The 27,867-nt window shown below is 40.2% G+C and overlaps 1 long non-coding RNA gene across 1 annotated transcript; it reads right to left on the bottom strand.

Annotated features, from left to right (window-relative positions):
- Positions 1-1,489: 1,489 nt before the first annotated feature.
- On the bottom strand, positions 1,490-27,055 carry LOC124276183. Its single transcript, XR_006898438.1, has 4 exons — positions 26,987-27,055; positions 4,084-4,143; positions 2,743-2,839; positions 1,490-1,948 (listed from the first exon to the last, which is right to left on the bottom strand). It is a non-coding gene; the product is annotated as an uncharacterized LOC124276183 (long non-coding RNA).
- Between the last annotated feature and the right edge of the window lie 812 nt (positions 27,056-27,867).

Here is a 27,867-nt window from a genome sequence, read left to right as displayed (position 1 = left end):
CTACCAGTAGGTTCTTTGAAATCCCAGAAAACCCATTGGTTTGCCAGCTGATGAAACAGTCTTTGCCTGCTTCTTCAAGGGAGACAATAAATGTTTCCCCATGTCTTTTGTTAAGTCTCTTGCTAGTGAACCCAAGACCCATGCAGTTACAAATTTTGTAAGAAATTCACTTGTTTTTCAAAACGACGTACATAATCTCACGAAGGATAAACGTGACACGGTTCTATTAACACGTCAGGAGGCTTAGTGTAGACCGTTACCTCTGTATTGCCAGCTCTTAACTGACCCATGAAGATCCGGGTTAGAATTGATCTTCAGTAACCTGTGCTTATCGTAAAGGGCGACTAACGGGATCGGGTGGTCAGGTTCGCTGACTTGGTTGACACATGTCATTGTATCCCAATTGCTTAGATCGATGCTCATGCTGTTGACCACAGGGTTGTTCTGGTCCAGACTCGTTGTTTACAGACCGCTGCTATATAGCTGAAATATTGCATAAAACGTGACGTACCATTTTGCTCAAATACCAATACTGAACACACATAAAAGATAGCATCAGGGTTTAATTCAACAGCATTGATATCATTTATGGAAGTCTCTTTTACTGAATAGACGAAATACACAAAAGGAAGAACATGGAATAGTAATAACATTTGTAACAATCTACATATAGATAGTTAAATGGCGGTGTGGTAACGTAGTGACTAAAGCGTTTAACGCCGAAGATCGGGGTTCGATTCCACACATGGGTACAATGAAGGCCATTTCTGGAGTCCTCCGTCGTGATATTGCTGGAATAGTGCTAAAAGCGACATAAAAATAAACTGTACATAAAAATAATTGACAGTACAATATACTGTATATTACAGATACTAGATCTGCTTTTGAATGAGGCTTGTGCTATACCAAAAGAAATGGTAGTTAATTCATGTAAGCTAAATCTAATTAATATGTTTGTATTTCCACAGGTTTCGAGATGTGTAAGATAATGTTCCTTCTGTAATGTAGAATATTATGAAGGAAGGGAATCTCTGTTAATAATCATATAGTCTTTTGCACTCATTAAAATATTAGAGCATTTATTTCAATTCTGAAAACTGCGTATATGGTTTCATTAGTTTCTTCGTATTGTTCAACAGAAGGTAACTCGACTTTCCCTTGTCTTTGAAGAACAATAAATGTAAAAGGTAAAGGGAAAATGGAATTTGATTGTACCTTTGTAAACCAAAAAACTCTCTCTTCAAATACAGTTGCACAAGCATGCAAATGGTAAAGTAAATTGTGTTCCAGAGAGTTTTTGGAATTGTATCACTAATACCTGAGTACAGCTTCATCTGACATAAATATATACTGGAGGAAACAAATAAGGGAACAAATAAGGTGTTCCTATATGTATTCTAAGGTTTCCTCCCACAGCGCTATTCACTGGAAAATATTAAAGGAGCACTTGAATTTTCATGTGTTCCTTTATTTGCTTACATAAGAAAAAAATGCAATGTCACATGACAATCACGTTGTACAAATTAGGTCACATGACTAGAATAAATGCATCGAATGTACGTAGAAAGTAATATTTACCATCAGCCTTATGTCCAAATTTTGTAAACGACGTGATGACGCAGCTATTTTGTTTTGACGATGCAACGAAACCCATCAACAATCTTTGCATTCCAAGCGATTTATAAACGTTAACTAGAATGATATTTACACTGCAGTCGCAAAAAGCGTAACTGATCTCCCCACCTTCATGAACACACACCCACACACGTCCGCATGTACACACGCACGCACACGCACACACTTGCACTTTTGTTTTTACTTTCATTTGCTTTGGGTCCAATTTTACAGTAGGTGAGACGTGAGATTACATTACCGGCCCAAATATGCCCCTCCATCGTTGTGTTGGAAATTTGTTTTCCTGTTTTCTCTTTTGGTTTTTTACAAGCGCCTGAAACCAAACCAAACAAGTTAAACGATTTGCATGTACAAAACACTGACAATATATAGACACATATATGTACATGTATGCTGCGTAACTATGTTGCACATTTTGTCAACAAATCAATGACAGTGGGTGAAAGTTCTTATTTTGTTAAACATTGTAGACCAAATATTCAAATATATGTATCAAAGTAAAAAAATATATTTATGTTCTTTTAAATGTTTTACGTTTCGCATATATATATATATATATATATAAAACACTGATATACGGTCCCATTGTTGGCAGTTCATCAGAAAGTCAAAACAATATAATTCTCTGTGGCTATTGAATCAGAGAGCACATATGCATTGCAACAACATTTTTTAAAAAAAGGAAAAACACCATGTTAATATTTTCATTGTATCATTTCATTTGAGGTCGCGAAACACGGTATTTTCAGACAATCAGTGTAAAATAGGGAAATATCCTGGCCGTTTAAATCAGAAAGTTGTGTATACATATGCGTTATGTGTATATGTTACAGTCAATGTCTACAATTAGGCAATGTGTACAATGACTGAAATCTTGTCTTCTCAATAATCCCTGTTCAACAATCAGTCAATCTGTACAATAATTGGGTTAATTAATCAGGCAATGTACACAATGCCTGGAAATTTTAGACAATGTACACAATGACTGAGTGAATCAGGCAATGCACACATTGACTGGTTATTTCAGTCATTGTACACATTGCCTGATTGTAGACATTGACTGTAACATACATACCATTGAAAACCAGATCGTGGTTCTATTCTCACCATATCATGGTACACACAACCGCTCCAATTAGGACAAGTACGATGAACACAACCGTCAACACAATGACCAGAACAGAAGGTGTCCTGTCAAAAGACGCTGAAAGGATAAACGGACACAATGGGACAATGGCTTTACAAACACCCGTTTGCTGTTGCTGTGTGAGCACTCGAGCACTTTACAAAAACAAATGATTCAATCTGGGAAATAACACTTAAACAATATGATTGACAAGTTCTATGTCCCGAGAAAAACGAGATCAATTTGTTCGTTTCTATTACCAGAGTTTAAAATTACCATGGCGTTTGTGTTACAAGGCTGGACGAACTGTTGTTATACTTAATAAAGAACGAGATGCACATCTTACCTGCTGTCGTGTCAACATTCTGCTGGACTGGTGTAGTGGACTGCTTATCATTTCGTGGGACTGTATACAAAGGGAAAATAAAACCCGTCCAGGTGAATTGTCTATTAGTAAAATGGAAATATTTTAGAGTTGGTTATACGAAGGGCAATCATCATCCCCAGCAGCAGCGTCCTCGTCAGTAGCATTACCATCAACCGTCAACACAATGACCAGAACAGAAGGTGTCCCGTCAAAAGACGCTGAAAGGATACACGGACACAATGGGACAATGGCTTTACAAACACCCGTTTGCTGTTGCTGTGTGGGGGGCGGTGGGGTAGCCTTGTGGTTAAAGCGTTCGCTCGTCACGCCGAAGACCCGGGTTCGATTCCCCACATGGGTACAATGTGTGAAGCCCATTTCTGGTGTCCCCCGCCGTGATATGGCTGGAATATTGCTAAAAAGCGGCGTAAAACCATACTCACTCACTGTTGCTGTGTGAGCACTCGAGCACTTTACAAAAACAAATGATTCAATCTGGTAAATAACACTTAAACAATATGATTGACAAGTTCTATGTCCCGAGGAAAACGAGATCAATTTGTTCGTTTCTATTACCAGAGTTTCAAAATTACCATGGCGTTTGTGTTACAAGGCTGGACGAACTGTTGTTATACTTAATAAAGAACGAGATGCACATCTTACCTGCTGTCGTGTCAACATTCTGCTGGACTGGTGTAGTGGACTGCTTAGCATTTCGTGGGACTGTATACAAAGGGAAAATAAAACACGTCCGGGTGAATTGTCTATAGGTAAAATGGAAATATTTTAGAATTGGCTATACGAAGGGCAATTATCATCACCAGCAGCAGCGTCCTCGTCCTCGAGATCAATTTGTTCGTTTCTATTACCAGAGTTTCAAATTACCATGGCGTTTGTGTTACAAGGCTGGACGAACTATTGTTATACTTAATAAAGAACGAGATGCACATCTTACCTGCTGTCGTGTCAACATCCTGCTGGACTGGTGTAGTGGACTGCTTATCATTTCGTGGGACTGTATACAAAGGGAAAATAAAACACGTCAGGGTGAATTGTCTATTAGTAAAATGGAAATATTTTAGAATTGGTTATACGAAGGGCAATCATCATCACCAGCAGCAGCGTCCTCGTCAGTAGCATTACCATCAAATACTAACACTACACGACAATATTTTGAACAATAGTTACAAACTTGAATATATATTTTCTGTCCGTTATGAAAGAGCATCATCACCACCACCATCATCTTGTACATATTTAGGCTACACGAGGTTATGTTGAACAATAGTTACAAACCTATTCCTAACAAGTAAAAGTTAACCTTCTTACGGAAAGAAATATGAATAGTACATGTTTAAAACAGTAAACATTATCATGACCGTACTGACACATGCGTTTATGATTCATTATTGTAGCATGTACAATTAATGGGACAAATCTGCGGCGACATGTACCTTTATTGTAACAAATCTGTGGTAACATTTACATTTAATGAGACAAATCAGAGGTAACATTTACATTTAATGTGACAAATTTGTGACAAAATGTTCATTTAATGAGACAAATCTCTGGTAAATTGTACATTTAATGTTACAAATTGCTGTTTTCTGTTGTTTGTTGCAATCTTCCAGCTATATGATGGCGGGCCGATAATAAGGAACAAGAAGCTATCACTCATGTGGACCAACCATTATCCTGACAAGGAACAAGAAGCTATCACTCATGTGGACCAACCTTTAGACTCACAAGAAACAAGAAACTATCACTCATGTGGACCAACCTTTATCCTTGCAAGGAACAAGAAGCTATCACTCATGTGGACCAACCTTTATCCTTACAAGGAACAAGAAGATATCACTCATGTGGACCAACTTTTATCCTTACAAGGAACAAGGAGCTATCATTCATGTGGACCAACCTTTATCCTTACAAGGAACAAGATACTATCACTCATGTGGACCAACCTTTATCCTTACAAGGAACAAGGACCTATCACTCATGTGGACCAACCTTTATCCTGACAAGGAACAAGAAGCTATCATTCATGTGGACCAACCTTTATCCTTACAAGGAACAAGGACCTATCATTCATGTGGACCAACCTTTATCCTTACAAGGAACAATAAGCTATCACTCATGTGGACCAACCTTTATCCTTACAAGGAACAAGAAGCTATCACTCATGTGGACCAACCTTTATCCTTACAAGGAACAAGAAGCTATCACTCATGTGGACCAACCTTTATCCTTACAAGGAACAAGAAGCTATCACTCATGTGGACCAACCTTTATCCTTACAATGAACAAGAAACTATCACTCATGTGGACCAACCTTTACCCTTACAGGGAACAAGTAGCTATCACTCATGTGGACCAACCTTTATCCTTACAAGGAACAAGAAGCTATCATTCATGTGGACCAACCATTATCCTTACAAGGAACAAGAAGCTATCACTCATGTGGACCAACCTTTATCCTTACAAGGAACAAGAAGCTATTAGTCATGTGTTCCAACCTTTATCCTTACAAGGAACAAGAAGCTATCATTCATGTGGACCAACCTTTATCCTTACAAGGAACAAGAAGCTATCACTCATGTGGACCAACCTTCATCATTACAAGGAACAAGAAGCTATTAGTCATGTGTTCCAACCTTTATCCTTACAAGGAACAAGAAGCTATCATTCATGTGGACCAACCTTTATCCTTACAAGGAACAAGAAGCTATCACTCATGTGGACCAACCTTTATCCTTACAAGGAACAAGAAGCTATCACCCATGTGGACCAACCTTTATCCTTACAAGGAACAAAGAGCTATCACTCATGTGGACCAACCTTTATCCTTACAAGGAACAAGAAGCTATCACTCATGTGGACCAACCTTTATCCTTACAAGGAACAAGAAGCTATTACTCATGTGGACCAACCTTTATCCTGACAAGGAACAAGGAGCTATCATTCATGTGGACCAACCTTTATCCTTACAAGGAACAAAGAGCTATCACTCATGTGGACCAACCTTTATCCTTACAAGGAACAAGAAGCTATCACTCATGTGGACCAACCTTTATCCTTACAAGGAACAAGAAGCTATTACTCATGTGGACCAACCTTTATCCTGACAAGGAACAAGGAGCTATCATTCATGTGGACCAACCTTTATCCTTACAAGGAACAAGAAGCTATCACTCATGTGGACCAACCTTTGACTGAGCTTGTTATTGCAGTTGGATTTTTGGAAGTGATAATTCGACAAACGGATAGGAGATATAATATGATACGATATATCAGCGGGAAGTAGTACTCCAGCTTGATATGTGTGGTAAACTTAAAACAATAAAGTGTGATATTTGGTCATTTGTATCATCAGTGTTTTTATCATATCACAGACACTGTCAGTATCGGATGGGGCGTGACCACCATTTGGGTTGATACAGGCCTTGTGCGTATTGTGGATACAAAACAACAGAAAGCAACCTACAGTCGTTTCAAGTGTCATCCAAAAACTTGCAGCGCAGACCTAGCGTTACTGCCCAGTTCTGGGCCCCGTTTTAAAAAGCTCTCGTAGCGCTACGACTATTGTAAGTCAATGTTACTGCATAGGAGGTACGATTGCTACGAGAAAATTTACGAGATCTTAGGCTTACGAGAGCTTTGTGAAACGGGGCCCTGGTTTGCTGGTCCTGTCGTTGTCGTCGGCTATCTCATCCAAGATTATGTTCTGTTGGGAGGTGGTTGGGAGAAAGAGCCGGTCATGGCAGTACAGTGATGATGTGCTCCCTAAGAAAGCATGTTGCAACACGTGAAACATGTATGTGGACATTATCTTGGTGGAACGAGGCGTTACGTTCCTGAATTTGTACATAGGGTAGAGCATGATCTAAAAAATCTCATCCCTGTAGCCTAGCCTATGCCATTCAAACCGCCACTACAACATTCCCAGGTTATTTACGGTTAAAAATTGGAATTTATAAACACGTGACACATAAACAACCACTGCGAGGTGATGACATGCGAAAAAGCACGTGAGTGAATATCGTGCTCCCAACAAACACGGACACATCCAAATTATGCGTCGTGAATTTTTAAATGCACAATCGGTCATCCAAATGGTGCATGTTTACAACGGGAATACAGCAACTGTGCATTATTTGATGTTATGCTACTTTTAATGCAAAAAGATAATAACATGAGTTGTGGTGTTTTCCTTAATCAATGTTTCACACTGGGCAGCGTGACACGCCCTTGAAGAGATGTGATGTCAAAATTCAGTTCACAAATTCAGTATCGTGTGTTTCAACCATTGCCGTTGATGCAGGCTTGACAAGGACGACGGGTAGACGACACTAAGCGATTGAAGAAACCCTGGGGGAATATTGTCCTATGTAAGAACCAACGCTTGTCCCAATTTAGTTAACGTCAATGACTGATTCGGGTTTGACGTAAACGTCGCTCCATTTCATCCCAAGCTTGCTCGATAGGGGACAGGTCCGGAGAAACAGCTGGCCATAATCTTTCTGAGGCGTGAAGTTACGTCTCTGTCCCAGAATGAACGGCTGCACATGAGGCCCAATGATCTCATTCCTTTATCGCAGACCTGTCAGATTGCCATTGATAATGAGAAGTTGATGCCTCCCCATACAATAACGCCTTCGCCACTATACTGTCGCATGCTTCAGCATACCGTTCACCTCGCCCACTGCACACCCTTGCTCTGCCATCTGAGATGACCCAGGTAAAACATCGACTCGTCAGTGAACAAAACACGATCCCAATCTTGTCTCCTGTACCGAAGATGTTGTCTGCACCAGGCAAGACGTGCCTGTCGATGACGTTGGAGCAAAATTGGACGTACTGCAGGCTTGTGCTTAGCTACATGTGTATTTATTGTTATGTTCATACTTTTCAAATAACTCTTATTTTATGCAATTTAATGCTATGCAAAGTTACTTTTTTTCAATTAGTATATGTTTTGACAGAGCCATCATTGAAATTTAGGCGTATTCAAAATGGAAACAGAAAAGTCATAGGCACTCACCTATCACCATCAAAGTGACGTTGTGGGAGTCAAACGTGACTTCGTTCTTTCCAGTACATCGATATGTTCCTACGTCCTCTTCAGACACGTTCTTGATAGTTACGGTGGTATAAGATAGCTGTACACGAGTAGTGTTAGTCACTTGCTTGTCGTCACGGTACCAGGTGACTACTGGAACGGGTCTGTCAAACAATCACTGGACATATACTAACCTCAATTTGAGGGGTTATTGAACAAAAACTTGAAGGTGTACATCATTTAGTGCTGATCAGGTAGTTATATTCCATTGATTTATCCACCAGGGTCCCCGTTTCACAAAGCTCTCGTAAGCCTAAGATCTCGTAACTTTCCTCGTAGCATTCGTACCTCCTATGTACCTCCTGGAGGAGCGGTGGGGTAGCCTAATGGTTGAAGCCTACGCTCGCCACGCTGAAGACGCGGGTTCGACTCCCTTCATAGATACAATGTGTGAAGCCCATTTCTGGTGTCCCTCGCCGTGATATTTCTGGATTATTGCTGAAATCGGCCTTAAACCATACATACTCGCTTCTGAACTAGAGATTAGAAAGACCACCTGAACCACCGTATCTGTCATATAAACTCTGTCAAAAAAGAAACGCAACCCCTGTCCTCAGATATGAAAAATTCGTTTGAATGAAGTTATTGCTTCCAAACTAAATTTTATTCGAATGTATTGAAATGATACACGTAATTAATAAAGATTACCATCCAAACAACTGCATTTGTACGCATAAGTGTATTTTATTGCTTATTCCGTCACAACGCATGAAATGACCCTCATGGTGACTTCGCACAAAAAAAACACATGCAAATCATGAAAATGGCAGTTAATGTAGGAGTGTATAAAAGCCCATGTGCTTCCGTATTATATTCATTCATTTGTCGCCGAAAGCTGTGTTAAAAATGCCACGATTGAGTGCTGCTGACCGAAATATCGCCATTGGTCGTGTTCAAGCCGGAGAAAGTTTTGGAACTGTTGCACGGCACCTAAATGTTCACAAAACAACGATATCCCGACTTTGGAGCCGCTACAACAACTTCAATTTGACCAACGATCGCCCGAGAAGTGGAAGGCCAAGAATCACGACCCTTCAAGATCGGTACATCCGGGTCCATCACCTGCGTAATCGGCATGCCCTACCAACCGTGACTGCCACACAAATACCAGGTTTGAGGAGAGTGTCAGCTCAAACGATTAGGAACCGTCTGAAAGAAGCGGGTTTACGTGCCTGTAGACCAGTTGTTGGACCTGTACTACGCCCCTACATCGACGCCGACGACTCAGGTGGTGCAACAACGTAAGGATACGGACTTTACAAAACTGGAGGCGAATCTGGTTTTCTGATGACTCACGTTTTTCTTTGCAACGTCACGACGGAAGACAGCGTCTGTATAGGAGACGTCATAAACGTTTTGCGCCCATCTGCGTCCGACAGGTGGACAGATTTGGCGGAGAAAGCGTCATGGTTTGGGGAACCATCTCATACAACCAGAAATCAGACTTGGTGATCGTTCCAGGGAACCTGACAGCCCAACGTTACATCAACCACGTGTTAGAGCTTCACCTTCTCCCGATTATTGACCAACAGACACAGATTTTCAACGGGACAACGCCCGGCCTCATACTGCACGTGCAACAATGAACTTTCTGCAGAATTCCAACGTCAATGTCTTGCCATGACCCTCTAAATCACCAGACCTCAACCCTATTGAACACCTGTGGATACTCTGGATCGACGCGTCCGTCAACGTCAGCCGCCGCCACAGACGCTGCAACAGCTCGCCGTTGCACTGCAGGAGGAGTGGAGAGCCATTCCCAGGAAAGAATCCGGCGTCTTATCCGTTCTTGTCCGGCTGGAGATGCCGTGCAGTGATTGCAGCGCGTGGTGCTCATACGAGATACTGAGAAAGACGCCCCCCTGGTGACAAACTGGTGTCTGTGAGATGACTTTTGAAATGACAATTTTAAACATGCCCATCTTGGTTATTATTCTGCCAAATTTCAGACTTCTGTCTTAAATAATAAAAATGCCGTGTCGTCCTAAAACTTCAGATCAAAATCTCTAAAATACAGGGGTTGCGTTTCTTTTTTGACAGAGTTTATTTGATTATGTAAAAAAACACATTCAAGAGTGACGATAAGTATTCACACGATTATAAACTCTATATAACAAAGATTTAAGAAGATTTTTATCACGTTTAAGATTAGGTGAATTAAATATTATGAAGAAAACGGGTTAAAGAAATAATATCCCAAACGAATTAAGATTTTGTCCATTTTGTAAGAACATTTTAGAGATGAGGTTCATTTTATGTTTATTTGCCCACAATATAATGATTTAAAAACAAGATATATGTTAAATATTGACTGTAAAGAAAGAAATTCTCTAATTCGTCTTCTTCAAAATGAAAACAACAATTATTTATTATATGTATGCAAAATATATTAAGGAAGCGTAGCGCATTATTATTGTAATAATATAAAAATATGTTTTACTTATTGTGCAAATCATTCCTTTGATATTGCATTATACATTGTACATGGGCTTTCTTTCTTCAGCTGAATTATTTACTTTGATTGACATGTGTTTGTGACTTTTTTATAATGATTCATAAAGTCATACTTATGATGTAGTTTTGACGCTACACACAGGAGAGATATTGTAGCAATATGGAAATAATTTGTTGGCTTTTATTATTGTAAATTATTTTACCAGCAAGAGCAAAGATCGAGTAATACATACACCCACTACACACAAGAGTTTTCTGTCAAACACACTGGATGTATGAATAACTTATACCTGCCACTGAATATACACTGTTGTGTGACGTCATGACCAAGAGAAACATTTGTTGCCTCAGTAGAGTAGATGAGTTTGGGACTTGTATTGGTGACGTTACCTGCAGACAGAACACCATGAGAAGTAAACCTAACAGGACTGGCATAAACCTAGCCGTTACTGTGTAACGTACACACCAACCTTATTGGTTGACAAAGTAATAGCAGAATATAGACGTACCATAAACATGTTAACGATGATAAACATAGCTCACCTGAGTTTGAATACATCACTATGTGGAAAAATTTGCAATTGTGGTAAATGAACTTGATTTTCAGAATTCGTCCTCTTATTGCTCTTATAGCTTTTAAGAAGAATCATTTCGTAACTTAGGTTCTGAAGGATAAACCTACCGTAACAGAAGATCACGATACAAAAAGACATGGAACCGAAACACGTTTTTCAATGTTTTTCAGCGTCCATTTCAATGATTACCGATGCACTACCAACCACATCAATGATTGCATTCCAGCTTAAAAAAGCCGATCCAATCCATCCCAAGCCAGATATCATCACCAAAAAAAACAAAAGCTATAGAAGGTCGCATGCCACCCTAAAGGAGAAAATAAGTCGCTTACTAAACCCCAAACTGTTCAATGGTCAACCATGAATTACGTACCTTCCATGACGTTCAACGTGACAGGGTGGACAAGTTCCACTCTGCTGTTACTGGAAATCCCGCATCTATACTCTGCAGTATCTGACACATCCACGTACGCAAAGTGAAGAATCCCTACACAAATTAAGCAAACCTTAAGAAAGTGATTACATATTTTATAAGGGTATATATATGAGAAAATCACTTTTGGCGTAGCTTTAAACAGCATTCCAGTTATAGCACGACATGCAAGCTTGATGTGGAAAGCAAGGAATCACTATCATTTCAGTGAAACTCACAAGCACTGAAAAGGTTCTGACATAACTAGAAATATTATCTGGACGAACCGGGATTCAGACTCACGGCCACAGGTTTCTGCATGGGAAAGGTACGTAACTCTGTACAGGTAATTGCGGCGCCTTACTCAAACAGGTCCATCAGTATTCCCCGGGAGTTATGTAGCAAATGGTTCGAATATATTGTGGTGACGTGTAGGTGCTGTGCACAGAGCACAGGTCACGAATCAGTTGAAGTTAAGCAACGTCCAGTTCTGAGAGTTCGTCCAGACTTCTGAGATTTTCTAGGACTTCGGTTCTGCCCCATAACGAAGCACATGTGATACATGTGGTCCCACCTTAGGCAAGTAAGTTTGTTGTAAATTGCCTCTGTTCACCCAGCAGAAAATGGGTACCCGGTTGGATAAAGTCATAAGACTATAACCTTCCAGCGCCTAACAGGCGGGTTATCCGGGGTAATAAGAATCAGATTCTGATTAAGCGCCGCGAGCAATCACTTGGTATTTGGAGACTGTGCGCTATAGAAAATGACTTATTTTATTATTATTTTTATATATATTAGTTCAGTAACTTGTTGGTAAACTACAGACGAAGCATTTGCATTTGTTCTAACGCTTTGGGGCAGTGTGGTAGCCTATTGGTGAATGCATTCGCTCGTTCCGCCAATGACCCCGGTTCGATTCACTACATGACTACAATGTGTGAAGACCATTTCTGGCGTCCATCGACGTGATATTGCTGTTATAGCGGAGTAAAACTAAACTTAAGTTACTCACTCACTCTAACGCTTTGGGAAATATGTGCTATATGTTGCTCACCATGTTTGTCCATTTGTCTTCTCCGGTCACCAAAGATAAGCTTACCGCCTACAAACCAGCTGTGTCTACCTGGCTCTCCACAAGTCAGTGATACAGACTGACCTTCTGTTACATTTTGCGTCCTCTGTGAAGATGGATCTCCTCTGTTGCTGAGTAGGCTGGGAAATAGTCAGAAAATATCCATGGCATGAATTGAAGTATTAGATTTTAGACTAATTTTAGTATTAGCCATTCTACTGTAATAAGGCTCCACCTTCCAAACACAAACCTGGGTTACAACGGTATGGTGCTATTCCCCACGTCATTCTTGGAACTGAATAAATAATGACATTTTCGTTGACATGTATTTCAGTATGGTGTTTGGCAACTTAGATCGTTTATTAACGCTTCAGTTTCAGACTAAGTGTCATACTTTTTCTGTCTTGATCACTTGTGATAAAAATGCAAATTGATTTGGAAATATTATTTTAATGACTCAGTAGTGCCGTATAAAGTATACATGTATGTCGACCACTCTCAGGTCTACGTGTATCTTCATTGTACCAACTTTGACAGTGCCCATGACAGTGTAAGGGCTAGTTTTGAAATCTCAGAAGACGTTAAAATCATCTCACCGCCACGGTGTCCGCTCATTATTGTTAAAACAGTCCAGATCAGCTTTGTTCCTCGCATTCTATAAAATACGAAATATAAAATATATTTTATATCTATTGATGAAAGGTGAGTAATGATAGTTCTACCATGACTTCAGTAAGTACTGGATTGTGGTTGGTTAATCAAAGTCATTCAGAGGTATATAATCATATTATATACCTCTGATTTTCCAACACAGTATGTATTTTCTTAAATCTTAATAACGCTGTTATGGGGGAATGGAGATAAACATACTGTGTTGAAAAATCAGAGGTATATAACGAAATTATAATAGCTCTAAGTTTTGTATTTAGAGCTATTATAATTTCCTTATATACCTCTGATTTTCCAACAGAGTATGTTTATCTTCTATTTACACACATTATGCAAAACTCCTGAAATGTTAATTTTGTTTTCCAGTAGATTTGCATCATTACGACAATACATACAGAGAGGAGAGAAATATACCAGCACACACGCACGCACGCACGCACGCACGCACGCACGCACGCACGCACACACACACACACACACACACAATTGCATACATACATAGGGCAGAGGAGACAGAAAGAGACAGAGAGAGAGAGAGAGAGAGAGAGAGAGAGAGAGAGAGAGAGAGAGAGAGAGACACTAATAATAATTTCAGTTTGGTTTAAACTTGCTACTAATGTAAATCAAAATAAAATGTCAGTTATAATTCACAATGTTTTATCACAAATGCTAGAAAATACTATGCATGCTTCACCATGGCTTGCTAATGTTAAACGTATTTATTTATTTATTAAATTTCTACCATGATAACGGGATCAGACGACGACTCACATTTCTTTGTTTTTCTTGTGTATTGAGAGTCCTGGAAACGCTAAAGTCAGTGTTCACTGTAGCATGACCGTTCCCGCGAAAGCGACACCTAAATTGAGGTTTGGTCCAGATTTCGCTTTCCCGGGGACCCCCCACACACACGCACGCACGCACGCACGCACGCACACACACACACACACACACACATACATACATACATACATACATACATATAAAATCGAATACTTACATTGGTCTCGTGTTACTGGGTTCACTAGCGGTGTATTACAGACGATGGAACTGATGAAGTGCGATTGAAATCGCGAAATTGGGTTTCGGTTTCTGGGTGTCACAATTGCACAGGGAAAAGAAAACGCAACACAAACAATAACGTGATGAGATTAGCCAGGCATCTACTCATCCACACTTGAAGTCAAGTAGTTTCATAGCAAGTGCATTGTAACCATTGCAGAAGTGAAAATAAACCCTTTAAAATACTAAATATCTGTAAATATTGCTAACCAATGCTCTGTAAATCCCCTCGAGTAAGTGAGTGAGGACTGTTGGGTGAAGACTCGATTATTTACAGACCGCCGCCAAATAGCTGGAATATTGCTGAGTGGATCTAAAGAAATCAACAAGGAAATTATCTTGCAGTCGATTCTAGTTTAGTTTGTCCATACAAAGACAATATTAACAAATATTCATAGTTCCTTTCATAGACACCAGAAATAGGCTTGACATATTTTACCTATGTGGGGAATCGAACCCGGGTCTTCAGCGCTATCCCGCTCCTGCACACCTTCGGCGTGCGCACGGTCTTATAGTGATGTAACAAGGATTTGAATACTGTGAGTCTGTATACATGTAAAAGCTGTTGTATGGTAATTCAGTAGCCTAACCCTATAAAGCTGCATCAATCTGGACTAGTCCAAACACGTGCACATGCACACACATACGCTCACGCACACACTCATACACACGATAACGTATAGCATATCGCTATTAAAATCTATGCTATCTCACCCTATTGTACGAGGTTTTTGAAATGAAACATGTTTCGTATAAATATATTTTATATGTATGTACGACGTCGTCGGCAGAAATCAGTATATACTGAACCGCAAAAGAAACGTCACCTTGGAGTGAGTTTTTCTTTAGTTTTACGCCGCTGTAAGCAATATTCCAGTAATATCACGGCGGGGGACACCAGAAATGGGCTTCAGTCACCATTGAGAGAACCTTTTTAAATTATTAGAATTAGAACCTTTATTTTTCCAAACACTTTAAACCTACTTTGAGATATAGGAAGAAGATGAAACTTGGCAAGAATGATAATCAAGGTTGGAATGAAAATGTCAAATGTTCTTAATAAGAAACAACACACTATGCTGTCTGGAGTGGCCATCAAAACTCAGTATGTCGTGTGTCCGCCATGTGCATTGATTATTGCCGTCCAACGTCGGTACATGGAATGGATGAGGCGATTGATAAAGGCCATAGGCAGTTGACCCCATACTCTGAGGAACGCCTGACGCAGTTCAGCTGCAGTTGTCGCTCTTGGTCGTACGTCATTCAGCCATCGTTGAATCTCGTCCCACAGGTGCTCAATTAGGAGATAAACCTAGTGTGTTTGAAAATCAGAGACATGCTTTACTGAATTGATGGCGACTAAATATTTCAATTGAAACCTCACTCACGCTACGCGTTCGGTTCCAATTGAAATTTAGTCGCCATCAATTCAGTAAAGCATGTCTCTGATTTTCAAACACACTAGGGTTATCTCCATTCTACCATGAACCATTTAAAATCGAACTTCCTCGCTCTGCGGATGACACTGCGTAATCTGGCATGGGACGAGAGGCGAATTGAACTCGTCTGTGAAGGGAGCGGTAGGTGCCGTTCGTATTTTTTTAACATTACAACATAACAATATTCTGTCCAAAGAAATCAAACTACTGTTTATTCAATGCAATTATGTAATACCCGAGATCTTGGGGTTTTTTTCATCCCAACTCCACACGACTAAACCAGCTTATTGTTTTGTGTGCCGTGAAACTGTACCCCCCTGGCGACACTATAATGGAATCGTCTGACCTACTTATTTTCTTCGAAGTAGACAGTTACGTAACAGTTTGAAATGGCGGACGAGCCAGTGTTTACATTTTGCGAAAGGTTGAAATTTGAAGTGACAGTGGGCAATACTTGACTGACTGTCGAATCCGAACCCTGCAGAATCGAAGGATAGATACTTTCCTGATCAACCTACGACCTGTAACTCATCAAAGACTGTTGATTTTTATGACTGGCCGATCATGATTTCACGTACTGCCTCCACCCCGGCATGCGACAAAAGGGTGACAGTGCTGCTGCGACTTACTTGTGATTCCTTGGAACTTTGCTTTCATCGTTTGGGACTGGACTGTGTCCAATCGTTTTTCAAAGTAGATGAACATAATAGTGACAACCTTGCGGGGAAGCTGGCAGAGAGCAGAATTATTTTGTGAACGATGCAACGGGAAATGATGGAGTATGACTATGAGTGGCATAAATGTGGTGTTTCGCCAGACCGTTAGATCTATCTTGCGAATTTCCCATTCTAAACGGAATTAAATATACCATTTACCCGGTAGGTTAATGTTTACTAATGTTTTGCTGCATATTTTGTATAGATAGGGATGTATTTTTACAAGGCTTTCTGATTTATATGTTAGATATTGTTTTGTTTATGTGTATTGTAATTGAGTTTGAATATTTTTATAATAGAAGGTAATATGATAATGAGGTTCCCTCACAATTGTGTGTGAGTGTGGGGGGGATCATATAATTGTATTTTTCGAGATTAAATAAATGTTTCATCAGCATTTCCATCACGTCTGTTGTGTTGATATTAGTCATGTTGGTGGTCAAGCTGAAGTAGTGCGGCAGTGTTCTAAACGTGCGCAGTGAAGCGCAATGAAATCAAACGCATTTTCCAATTCCTATGTGGAATATTCGAAAGTCAGCGTCAAAATCCATGGAGTTGTTGTTATGATCCGCCGTCATTGTGGTCAAACGGAAGTAGTTCTCACAATAAGATTTGTCAATGCGCGGTGAAGCGGCCTTACAATCAGATGAGCGTCAATCCACAATTGATGCCGTCTGATTTTCTGAACAACCAATCAGAATCTAGTATTTTCTTGATTCATGGTAGAATGGGTATTAAATAGGGACTGAGGGGAGGCCACTGCATGGTCCTGATGCCATTATGCTGGAGGAAGTCTCTTGTTGCTCTCGCATTGTGGGCAAGGACGTTATCATGCGTGGACTCAAGACTTGATCAATGTACCGAGCAGCTGTGACACCATTGCCTCTCCCTGGACCGATGTTCTGGAATACCACAGGCTCGACTTTCTGTGCAAGACCAATTCCAACCCACACCACGATATTCCAACCCACACCACGATGCTAGTGGCACCCCACGAGTCTCTCTCAACAACACAAGCATCTGAATAACGTTCCCAACGGCGTCTCCAGACTCTCACTCTGCCATCTGCTGTTGAGATACAGTAACGGCTCTCGTCTGAGAAGAGGACCCTTCTCCACTGTTGGTGGCGTCAATGCAGGTGCTGTGTTGCCCACTGTAGACGATCCTGACGATGAAGTGGTGTCAGAATTGGTCCTCGGTGTGACCTGTGACAGTTGAGATTTCTGCTTTCCAATCGAGGACGCACGGTGTCCGCACTAAAGTGACGCTGGGTTGTCCCCGTGGTCTGTCGAGTTGTTTCCGCAGCAGTAACAAAGCGACCTTGAAGATTTCGCACAATGTGACGATCTTGACCTCGGCTGGTGACCCTCGGTCTTTCACTACGTGGTCGGTCATCTGCAGAGTCGGTGGCCTGGTACCGTTGCCGAAGCCTGTATATGGTTCTGACGTGGACTTGAAAGGCATTGGAAATCAGCCGGACGGTTGCTCCAGCTTGCAATCGTCCAAGGGCAAGGTTTCGCTGATATCTTGCCAATCTTGGCATGTCGTAGCAATTCAACAACGAATGAATGTTCTCCGTTCTGGGTGGATTTTTATAGGGCTAGATATGGGGAAACAAATATACCGAGATATTTCAATGACAAATTTTCATGCAATTTTACTTCAGGTGACGTTTCTTTTGCGGTTCAGTATAGTTTATTTCCGTAAAATACTGTTCCGACACGGAAACATTTAGAAATTACTCTCCCGTTTGCTACATGAAGCGACCCCACATATAGAAGATTCGAGTGTTAATGTGTGTGCTGGAAATAAAAATTAATTATTCTACTCATGGTAAATTTGAACATGGTTTTACATCCATGGGACAGTACGGCCCGATATATAGATGTCTCAAATGGTAATGTGTGCGATGGAAATACAAATTAATTATTCTACTCATGGTATATTTGAACATGGTTTTACATCCATGGGACAGTACGGCCCGATACATAGATGTCTCAAGTGTTAATGTGTGCGATGGAAATAAAATTAATTATTCTATTCATGGTAAATTTTACATCCATGAGACAATACACCACTGTTATAGATAGACCCGTGAAGATCGCGGAAAGAAGTGATCTTCAGTCACCAATGGTTGTCAGTTTTACATATTGTATTGTAGTCACATCCTACTGGGCAAGGATTCTCCTTCTGGTTGTCCACAGATGTAACCAATGTATTTAGGGGTACAAACAACTTAGAAAGGCTTTTGATTCTGTTGACAGAGATCAAATGTGGAAATGTCTTAGAAACAGGGGTCTTAAAGGGAAAATGTTTGATATTATCAGGTCAATGTATTCAAATGTAAAGTCTTGTGTTCGATGTGATGATGCTTTCAGTGACTATTTTGATTGTCCTACTGGTGTACGACAAGGCTGTGTTCTAAGCCCAATACTTTTCTCATTCTTTATCAACGAACTATATTTTGACGTTATACAATCTGGCAGACATGGCATCCAATTATTTCCTGATCTTGTTGAACTTTTATTTTACTTTTGCCGACGATGTGATCCTTATGTCAAGTACTGTTATTGGCCTTCAGAGACAAATTGATACACTTTCATCTTATTCAGATAACTGGCGACTTGATGTTAATCTTGAAAGACCAAAATTGTTGTTTTTCGTAAGGGTGGCCCAACGGAAGCTACAGAAAAGTGGTACTTTAAATGTGAACGTATGACTGTTGTTAACGAATATAAATATCTAGGGATACTGTTTACACATACACTAAATCTGAACAAATCCATTATTAATTTGGCAATTAGAGGAAAAAGGGCCCTACTTCAATTGCTCTCTGTTATACCAAAGTTGGGGGTTGTTGGTCCCAATATATTTTCAAATTGTTTGATTCCCAAATTACAGCCTATTCTTCTTTATGGGTCAGAAATTTGGGGCAATAAGGAATTTTATGCCATTGAAAAGGTTCACCTTCTTGCATGTAAAAGGTTTTAAATGTTGGGATGTCTACCCCTAATAATATGGTGTACGGTGAATGTGGGAGATTTCCTTTGTACATAATTTCTTACTCTCGCTGTTTAAAGTACTGGTGTAAAGTAATAAATATGCCAGAACATCGTCTGCCCAAAAAAACCTACAATATGATTGTCCATCTTGATAATATTGGTAAAAATACTTGGGCAACCCGTATTCATATTCTTTTGTTTAGATACGGCTTTGGATTTGTTTGGCTATCCCAAACCCTGGGCGACGTTAATGCATTTATCAAACTCTTTCGTACCAGGGCTATTGATATCTTTAAACAAGACTGGCATTCATCTTTATATGAAAGTTCAAGATATGATTGCTATCGTGAGTTCAAATCTTTACTTGAACCTGAGTCGTATTTATACAACTTACGTAGTAAAAAGCTTCGTAGTGTTTTCATGCGCCTGAGACTTGGCCTAAATGATTTATATATCAATCAAGGAAGATATTCATCTATTATAAAATCACAAAGGTTCTGTCCATTTTGTAATACTGTAGAGAATGAATTACACTTTCTATTTCTTTGTCCTGCATATAATGATTTAAGGCAACTGTATTTTCCACAATGGCTACAATCAAATATTAATGCTACAAAACTGTATTCAATACTTTCATGTAAAGCATCCCTATTACAATATAAGGTAGCTCTATTTATTTATCACGCGCTTCTATTGAGAAGAGATTCAATGTAACGTGTGTGTCGCCTGTTGTATATGTTGTACATATCATACATATTTATTCTGTATATGGGCCTCTGGCCTTCATGCAATAAACTGATAAACGACACAACTTAGTCAACTGGCCATGGAACACTGTATATAGTTTCCCTTTCTTGTTCATGTTAGCTATGGATCCATGAAGATCCGGTTTAGAATTGGTCTTCAGCAACCCATGCTTGTCGTGAGAGGCAACTAACGGTATCGGGTGGTCAGGCTCGATGACTTGGTTTGCACATGTCATCGCCTCCCAACTGCGCAGATCGATGCTCATGCTGTTGATCACTGGATTGTCTGGTCCAGGCTCGATATTTACAGACCGCCGCCATATAGCTGGAGTGCAGCGTTAAACAACCAGCCAGTGTTGTACCGTTTAAGTGATGGCACATTATCCTCACAAACATGGTGGAGTGAAGCAACGCTGACGTCATAGAGAGTTCAATAGGTGACCCCAACTAGCAGGGCCCTGGTCCTCCCCATTGCTCTCTGGATACCATATTTTACCATGTCTTTTGTAAAGGTCACCACACTTTGTACAAGTTTATTCAACAATAGCTCCAAACATGAAGAACAGTAAACATCAGTTTTACTATCATATCTTGATCACGTACATGGATATGGTCACAATATAAAGAGACCAATGCTTTATCGAGACAAAAGCATCATACTGAATGCACTGAAAATGCATAATTATTTACATGTGAGGGTTGGAATGTTATATGTCACGGCACTGATATTTGCCAATTGTCACCTGCACCGTAACAATAACGGGGCGGTGGGGTAGCCTAGTGGTTAAAGCGTTTGCTCGTCACGACGAAGACCTGGTTCGATTCCACACATGGGTACAATGTGTGAAGCCCATTTCTGGTGTCCCCGGCCGTGATGTTGCTGTAATATTGCTAAAAGTGGCGTAAAACCATATTCACCCACGTAACAATAACAGATGTCTAAACAAAATATTGGAAAAAGTACAATGACTATTGAATGAAATTGCAACTCCTTAACGGGTCCACGTGTGTGTGTGTGAGAGAGAGAGGGGGAGAGAGAGAGAGTGTGTGTGTGTGTGAGAGAGAGAGGGAGAGAGAGAGAGACACAGAGAGAGAGAGACACACACACACATAGAGAGAGATACAATATGAAACTGTGACAGGGATATTTCCTGACTCTCAGGGCTATTACATTACATGTACACTATTGTTAAGTAGGGACCTTTCTATCGTAGTATAAAACCGAAACCGAGGAAGAGTTGAACTTTCATGAATCATTTATCATTTAACATTTGACGTGTTCACTCTTGCTGCATAAGCTTTCTTTGTAATAAAACTATTTCTATATTAAAAACAGTCTGCAGCGTCGACTTACGATTCCAACTATATCATGAGCAAGTGTTTATGACTATCATTGTCATAGAAATGACACCTGGTGTCCACGTAAAGGTGGGGGTAGCATGTCATACTGGTATCACCATCATGAACACATGCAAGGACAAGTCAACTGCTCACCCGAAAGTAAGTACGACGCTTTTCAGCAATATTCCAGGTATGTCGTGACGGAGACGTTACGCTACACACATTGTACCAATGTGGAGAATTGAACCCGGGTCTTCGGCGTTACGAGCGAAGGCTCTAACCACTAGGCTACCCACACTCACCCGAAGGGACACAAGTTACCCAAGTCTAAATGGGGAATTGCACCGGACGTAATTTTTGTCACTGACCCTTCAAATGTGGAAATGTCCACAACATGTCCACTACACAACATTTGAAATCGCCTTGAATGTTGTCAACAGAATGGAACAGCTTTTGAGCTAAGAGTCGTATGTCATTCTTTGAAACCTTCACGGGAAGTGCATACTCGATTCTTCCCCCAACAATCGTGAAAGGCGGCATAAAACGCTGTTCACTCAGTCATCTGATCATCCTCTGTTAGTACTGGTTGCAGGTACATTGGTGTATGCTTTCTGAGTGGTCGCTCATATGCATTAGTAATTTCGTCCTCGTTGATCGTTGAATAATCTGAAGCTTGGTCATCACATTCTGTCACCTCACCTCTGAAACTGAAACAAGCGATTTGCAATTAGGCAAGTTTCCCAACCGTACATATGCATGCACTGGTTCGAGATTCAAGGCCATAACCAATTTGTCTAGAACCCGTAAAGATCCGGATTACAAATGATCTTCAGTAACCCGACTAACGGGATCGGGTGGTCAGGTTCTCTGACTTGGTTGACACATGTCATCGTATCCCACTTGTGTAGAACGATGCTCATGATGTCAATTACTGGATTGTCTGGTCCAGACTGGATTATTTACAGACCACCGTCTTATAGCTGGAATATTGCTGAGTGTGGCGTTTAACAATTAACAAAGAAACAAAACGAACTAATTTGTCTACATAAATCTTGAGCAGACTGGATGGAGGTTTTTGGATGCGTTAAGTGTGTTGAAGCAATAGCGTCCATCCAATGTTTACACATTTGTACTGTTCACGATCGGATACAGTTCCATGTGGGTCAAAATCTCACTTGCCGTCTAAAAATATTTTTGCTATCTTCAACAAAACATAACTCACCCATCTTCTCCTTTTCCTGAAAGTACAAGTAGCACACTTTGAAATTTGCCTAAATGTAGACATACGTCAAGGAGGGGAGACAACTTTCATTTGTCTTATTTCTTGCCAGGTGGGCTGTTTTATAATTGAATTGTAATATTTTACCATCTTTTACTAAAGTGATAAGTGTGTCATAAATAGGCTGTATTGCTTGGATGATAGCCCCTTGACAAGAAGGGTACTTATGTTAGTAAAGTTATCTTATACTTAGGTAACTTATATTTAATATATGTTATATATGACAATGTAATTACACCACCCAACACACACTTAAATTGTCTTTAACTCGTAATATCCTGAAAATCGCCAGAAAGAACACTGTCAGTTACTGTGTCGTGAAGAATTCTTTTAAACCTTTCAGGCAAAGCTTGTCACCTTTGCTCTATCTTTTTCGCATCATGTAGTCAGTGGGCCTGTATAATTAAGAATCAACCGTATTAAAAAATGATAACGTACAATGATATGTTGCCGTTTATCCGCATTGTAGGATGGGCTAAATATTCTTCAACATATTTACCATTTTGGAGACAGCAACGATTGACGCAAGCTGCTACAGAAGATACTACCGCAAGGAAAGCAAGGCAGGAACCACTGGTGATGGCGATCACTGTATATATCGCTGGCACATCTACATCATCAGCATCAGTACCTTCATCGTTGTAAAAGAAAAACATACATTTTTATAATGACTCAACACTCCAGACTGCGTGTGCCTCTGAAACATCGAACAGTATAAACACTGTATAGTCGCCGCACAGAGAACCTTCTTAGTCCGAGTCCTGTTGGTGTAAAACTTCACAGGGCTATTGCGTGGAACTACCAAATTGATTACTCTGTATCGTCTATGTAGCAACGGCACTGTACGTTATTTATAACGGTATTACCTGAATGTGCAGCGCTTCACTGTCTACACGGTTCTACATAGTGCGGGCGGTGGGGTAGCCTAGTGGTTAAAACGTTGGCTCGTCACGTCGAAGACCCGGGTTCGATTCCCCACATGGGCACAATGTGTTAAGCCCATTTCTGGTGTCCCCCGCCGTGATATTGCTGGAATATTGCTAAAAGCGGCGTAAAACTAAACTCAGTCAGTCAGTCAGTCAGTCTACATAGTGCTGCACTGTAAACGTTGGATTCAAACTACTGGTTATTGAAGTTAACTAAGGACATACCAATTTAATTCACATATTCAATCCCTTGAAATTAAACAAATCTGACGGAGTGGATTAAGGTTACATTCACAATGACGTGATCTCACACGCACACACACACACATGTGTGTGTCAGCTTAATGTTGGAGCCAAGCCCGAAGTGCTGAAGGTCTCTATTACTATGGTGAAACCCAAGAAAACGTGTAAGGCGTTAAAAAACGTAGAACTCTAATCGGGGCGAACCGGAATTCGAGTCCACTCTGATATTCACTCACCCTGTTTCAGGTCTGTTGTCATCTCATCACTGTGCAGTGCAGTTGCACCTGTCACGGTAGATCCGGTTTCATCTGTAGGTACACAGAGAGCAAAAAAGTTATCTGAAATATTCATCAAACCAAGGATTTGATAAGATAGTGTTAGGTATATTAGCAGACATTCTGAAGTGAAGGATAGTCTTAGGTATATTGGAGGACATTCTGATATTCACTCACTCTGAGTCAGGTCTGCACCTGTCACGGTAGATCTGGTTTCATCTGTAGGTACACAGAGAGCAAAAAAGTTATCTGAAATGTTCATCAAACCAAGGATTTGATAAGATAGTGTTAGGTATATTAGCAGACATTCTGAAGTGAAGGATAGTCTTAGGTATATTGGAAGATATTCTGATATTCACTCACTCTGAGTCAGGTCTGCACCTGTCACGGTAGATCTGGTTTCATCTGTAGGTACACAGAGAGCAAAAAAATTATCCGAAATATTCATCAAACCAAGGATTTGATAAGATAGTGTTAGGTAAATTAGCAGACATTCTGAAAGGGAAGGATAGCCTTAGGTATATTGGAGGACATTCTGATATTCACTCACTTGTCACCTGTCACGGTAGATCCGGTTTCATCTGTAGGTACACAGAGAGCAAAAAGGTTATCTGAAATATTCATCAAACCAAGGATTTGATAAGATAGTGTTAGGTATATTAGCAGACATTCTGAAGTGAAGGATAGTCTTAGGTATATTGGAGGACATTCTGATATTCACTCACTCTGAGTCAGGTCTGCACCTGTCACGGTAGATCTGGTTTCATCTGTAGGTACACAGAGAGCAAAAAAATTATCTGAAATATTCATCAAACCAAGGATTTGATAAGATAGTGTTAGGTATATTAGCAGACATTCTGAAGTGAAGGATAGTCTTAGGTATATTGGAGGACATTCTGATATTCACTCACTCTGAGTCAGGTCTGCACCTGTCACGGTAGATCTGGTTTCATCTGTAGGTACACAGAGAGCAAAAAAGTTATCTGAAATATTCATCAAACCAAGGATTTGATTAGTCAGTTTTATGCATATTGACAGACATTCTGAAATAAAGGATTACAGATGTCAGAACACATCGTCATCGTTTATCTTCCACCAAACATCTGACTGTTAGTGATTCGTCGTCCACAGACACGTGCCCTAAACATGACTGAGATTATTATTTGTGCATAAAGGAACATTGATACCATGTATAAAAATATCATTAAATTTATTCCAAAATTTCAAGTGCAACACATCACATATTACAGCGTATTCCGACAACATATTATATCTACCAATTTCTTACTATGACAGGGTTGGAGACTTAACATTTAGCAATGCGCTTTCATTCGCGCTATAATATTGAACAACCCGCGACCGTGCTTGTTATCTCTTCGGAGTCTGATTAAAGCATGTATCAAAAATGATATGTTGAAAAACTATGTAAGATGCGATGTGATGTGGTGATAGTCTTTGTGTGTGGGGATGAGCTTACTATATACACACCAACACACACAGAAAGCCATGTTTACTTGTCCCTTTTTAATCCATAGCAATATTTCTACGAGGTCTTAATTACATTATTGTTTCTTCTTGTTTAATGCAGCCATATTACAGCGAAATGATGGACCTAGATTTTCGAAGCTCACTTAACGCTAAGATAGTCGTAATTGCCATACGTCAACATTAACTTACGACTATCTTAGCGCTACGAGAGCTTCGAAAATCTAGGCCATGGTCTGTAAGTAACCGTTCAGGTCTGCCTTACTTTGATCCTGTTGTACGGATACCCGTCAAGAAAAACTTGAGGTGTACTCTTCTGTGATGTAACGGTGTACCCTTCTGTCATGTAACGATTTCTACCTTTCTCAGTCCAACCATATTGCAATAATTACCGAATCTAGGGCTGTACTTTTTACATCTAACATTAAACAGAAGAAAGTACTCTATGATTGTAGTAGTTGATGGGATTAATAACAGTTAAATACAACAGTTTATACATACTTTACTGTTTTAATTATCATAGCTATTTGAAAGGTAGTCCACTAAGAGTATCAAAACAGTTGAAACCTTGTGAGGAGATTTTCAAAGGAAAACATATGATGTATCTTCAAACTTAATCCCCCTTGTTGAGTTGATATTATTTGTTGATCAATACAAGCTAGGTCCACTAAGCAGGGAGCACTAATTAGGACTGTTCCATTTCAGCCGTGGGTGTTGTCTTAATAAATCTCCCTCATTAGTGTCTAAGAAATGGTTGTCTAAGATATGGCATGGGTGTCTAAGTTTTGGGAGACAACCAGTCTGGACCATTCACATCATACTCATCGATGTACGCAAATGGAATGGCGACAATGAGTTATTCGCATCTTGCGACCAGGTCAGTTGTAAGCCACATCTCCACGGGTGTAAGTAACGCTCTACGCAGTATTCCCGACTACATGTCTTCATGATTTCGGAGAGACAATATGCTCGTATAATAGTAATTAAAACTGCACTCATCGACTGATCTATTGTATCGATATTGGGAAGTGATAGTTACTTACCCGTCACAATCAAAGTGACGTCATGGGAGTCAGACGAGACGCCGTTCTTCCCAGTACATCTATATATTCCTGCGTCCCCATCAGACACGTTCTTGATAGTAACGGTGGTATAAGATAGTTCCGCACGTGTAGTGTTAGTCACTTGCTTGTCGTCACGGTACCAGGTAACTACTGGAACGGGTCTGTAAAAACGGTAGCATTCAAATCTAAATACATATTACATTGTGAACCTTGACTGAAACCATAATCTTATCGAATTTGTCGCAAGAAAAATTCTTTCCTGTGTTAATAAATGAGCTGGTGACAAGATACTGTATGCGATGTTGTGTCGTATATATTTTTGTCTCGTAGTAAAAGCTTATTCCTTATATAGTCATTATTATTTAAATTGTTTCGAACCACGGATGACTACGAAATATTTCCTTGGGTCCAAAGAATTCGACATGAATGTACCTTTTTGTAGTGTTTGTACTTTCGGTTAATGAAACAAATGACCATTTCAGAGAAAGAGGAGTGAGTGAGTGAGTTTAGTTTTACGCCACACTCAGCAATATTCCAGCTATATGGCGGTGGTCTGTAAATAATCGAGTCTGGACCAGACAATCCAGTGATCAACAACATGAGCATCGATCTGCGCAATTGGGAACCGATGACATGGGTCAACCAAGTCAGCGAGCCTGACCAGCCGGTCCCGTTAGTCGCCTCTTAAGACAAGCATAGTCGCCTTTTGTGGCAAGCATGGGTTGCTGAAGACCTATTCTACCCCGGATCTTCACGGGCCTTCAGAGAAAGAGCATTTCGTTATGAGCACCTGCCGCTGAAGATACACTGTTGTGTTACAGCCTGTCCCTGTGTAGCGTCCGTTGTCTCGCTCGAATACA

Source organism: Haliotis rubra, unplaced genomic scaffold (genome assembly GCF_003918875.1).
Source record: "Haliotis rubra isolate DU_JTF1 unplaced genomic scaffold, ASM391887v1 Scf207, whole genome shotgun sequence".
Lineage (NCBI taxonomy): Eukaryota > Metazoa > Mollusca > Gastropoda > Lepetellida > Haliotidae > Haliotis > Haliotis rubra.
The sequence above is the reverse complement of the archived record's forward strand: the minus strand, read 5'-3'. Positions and strand labels throughout refer to the sequence as shown.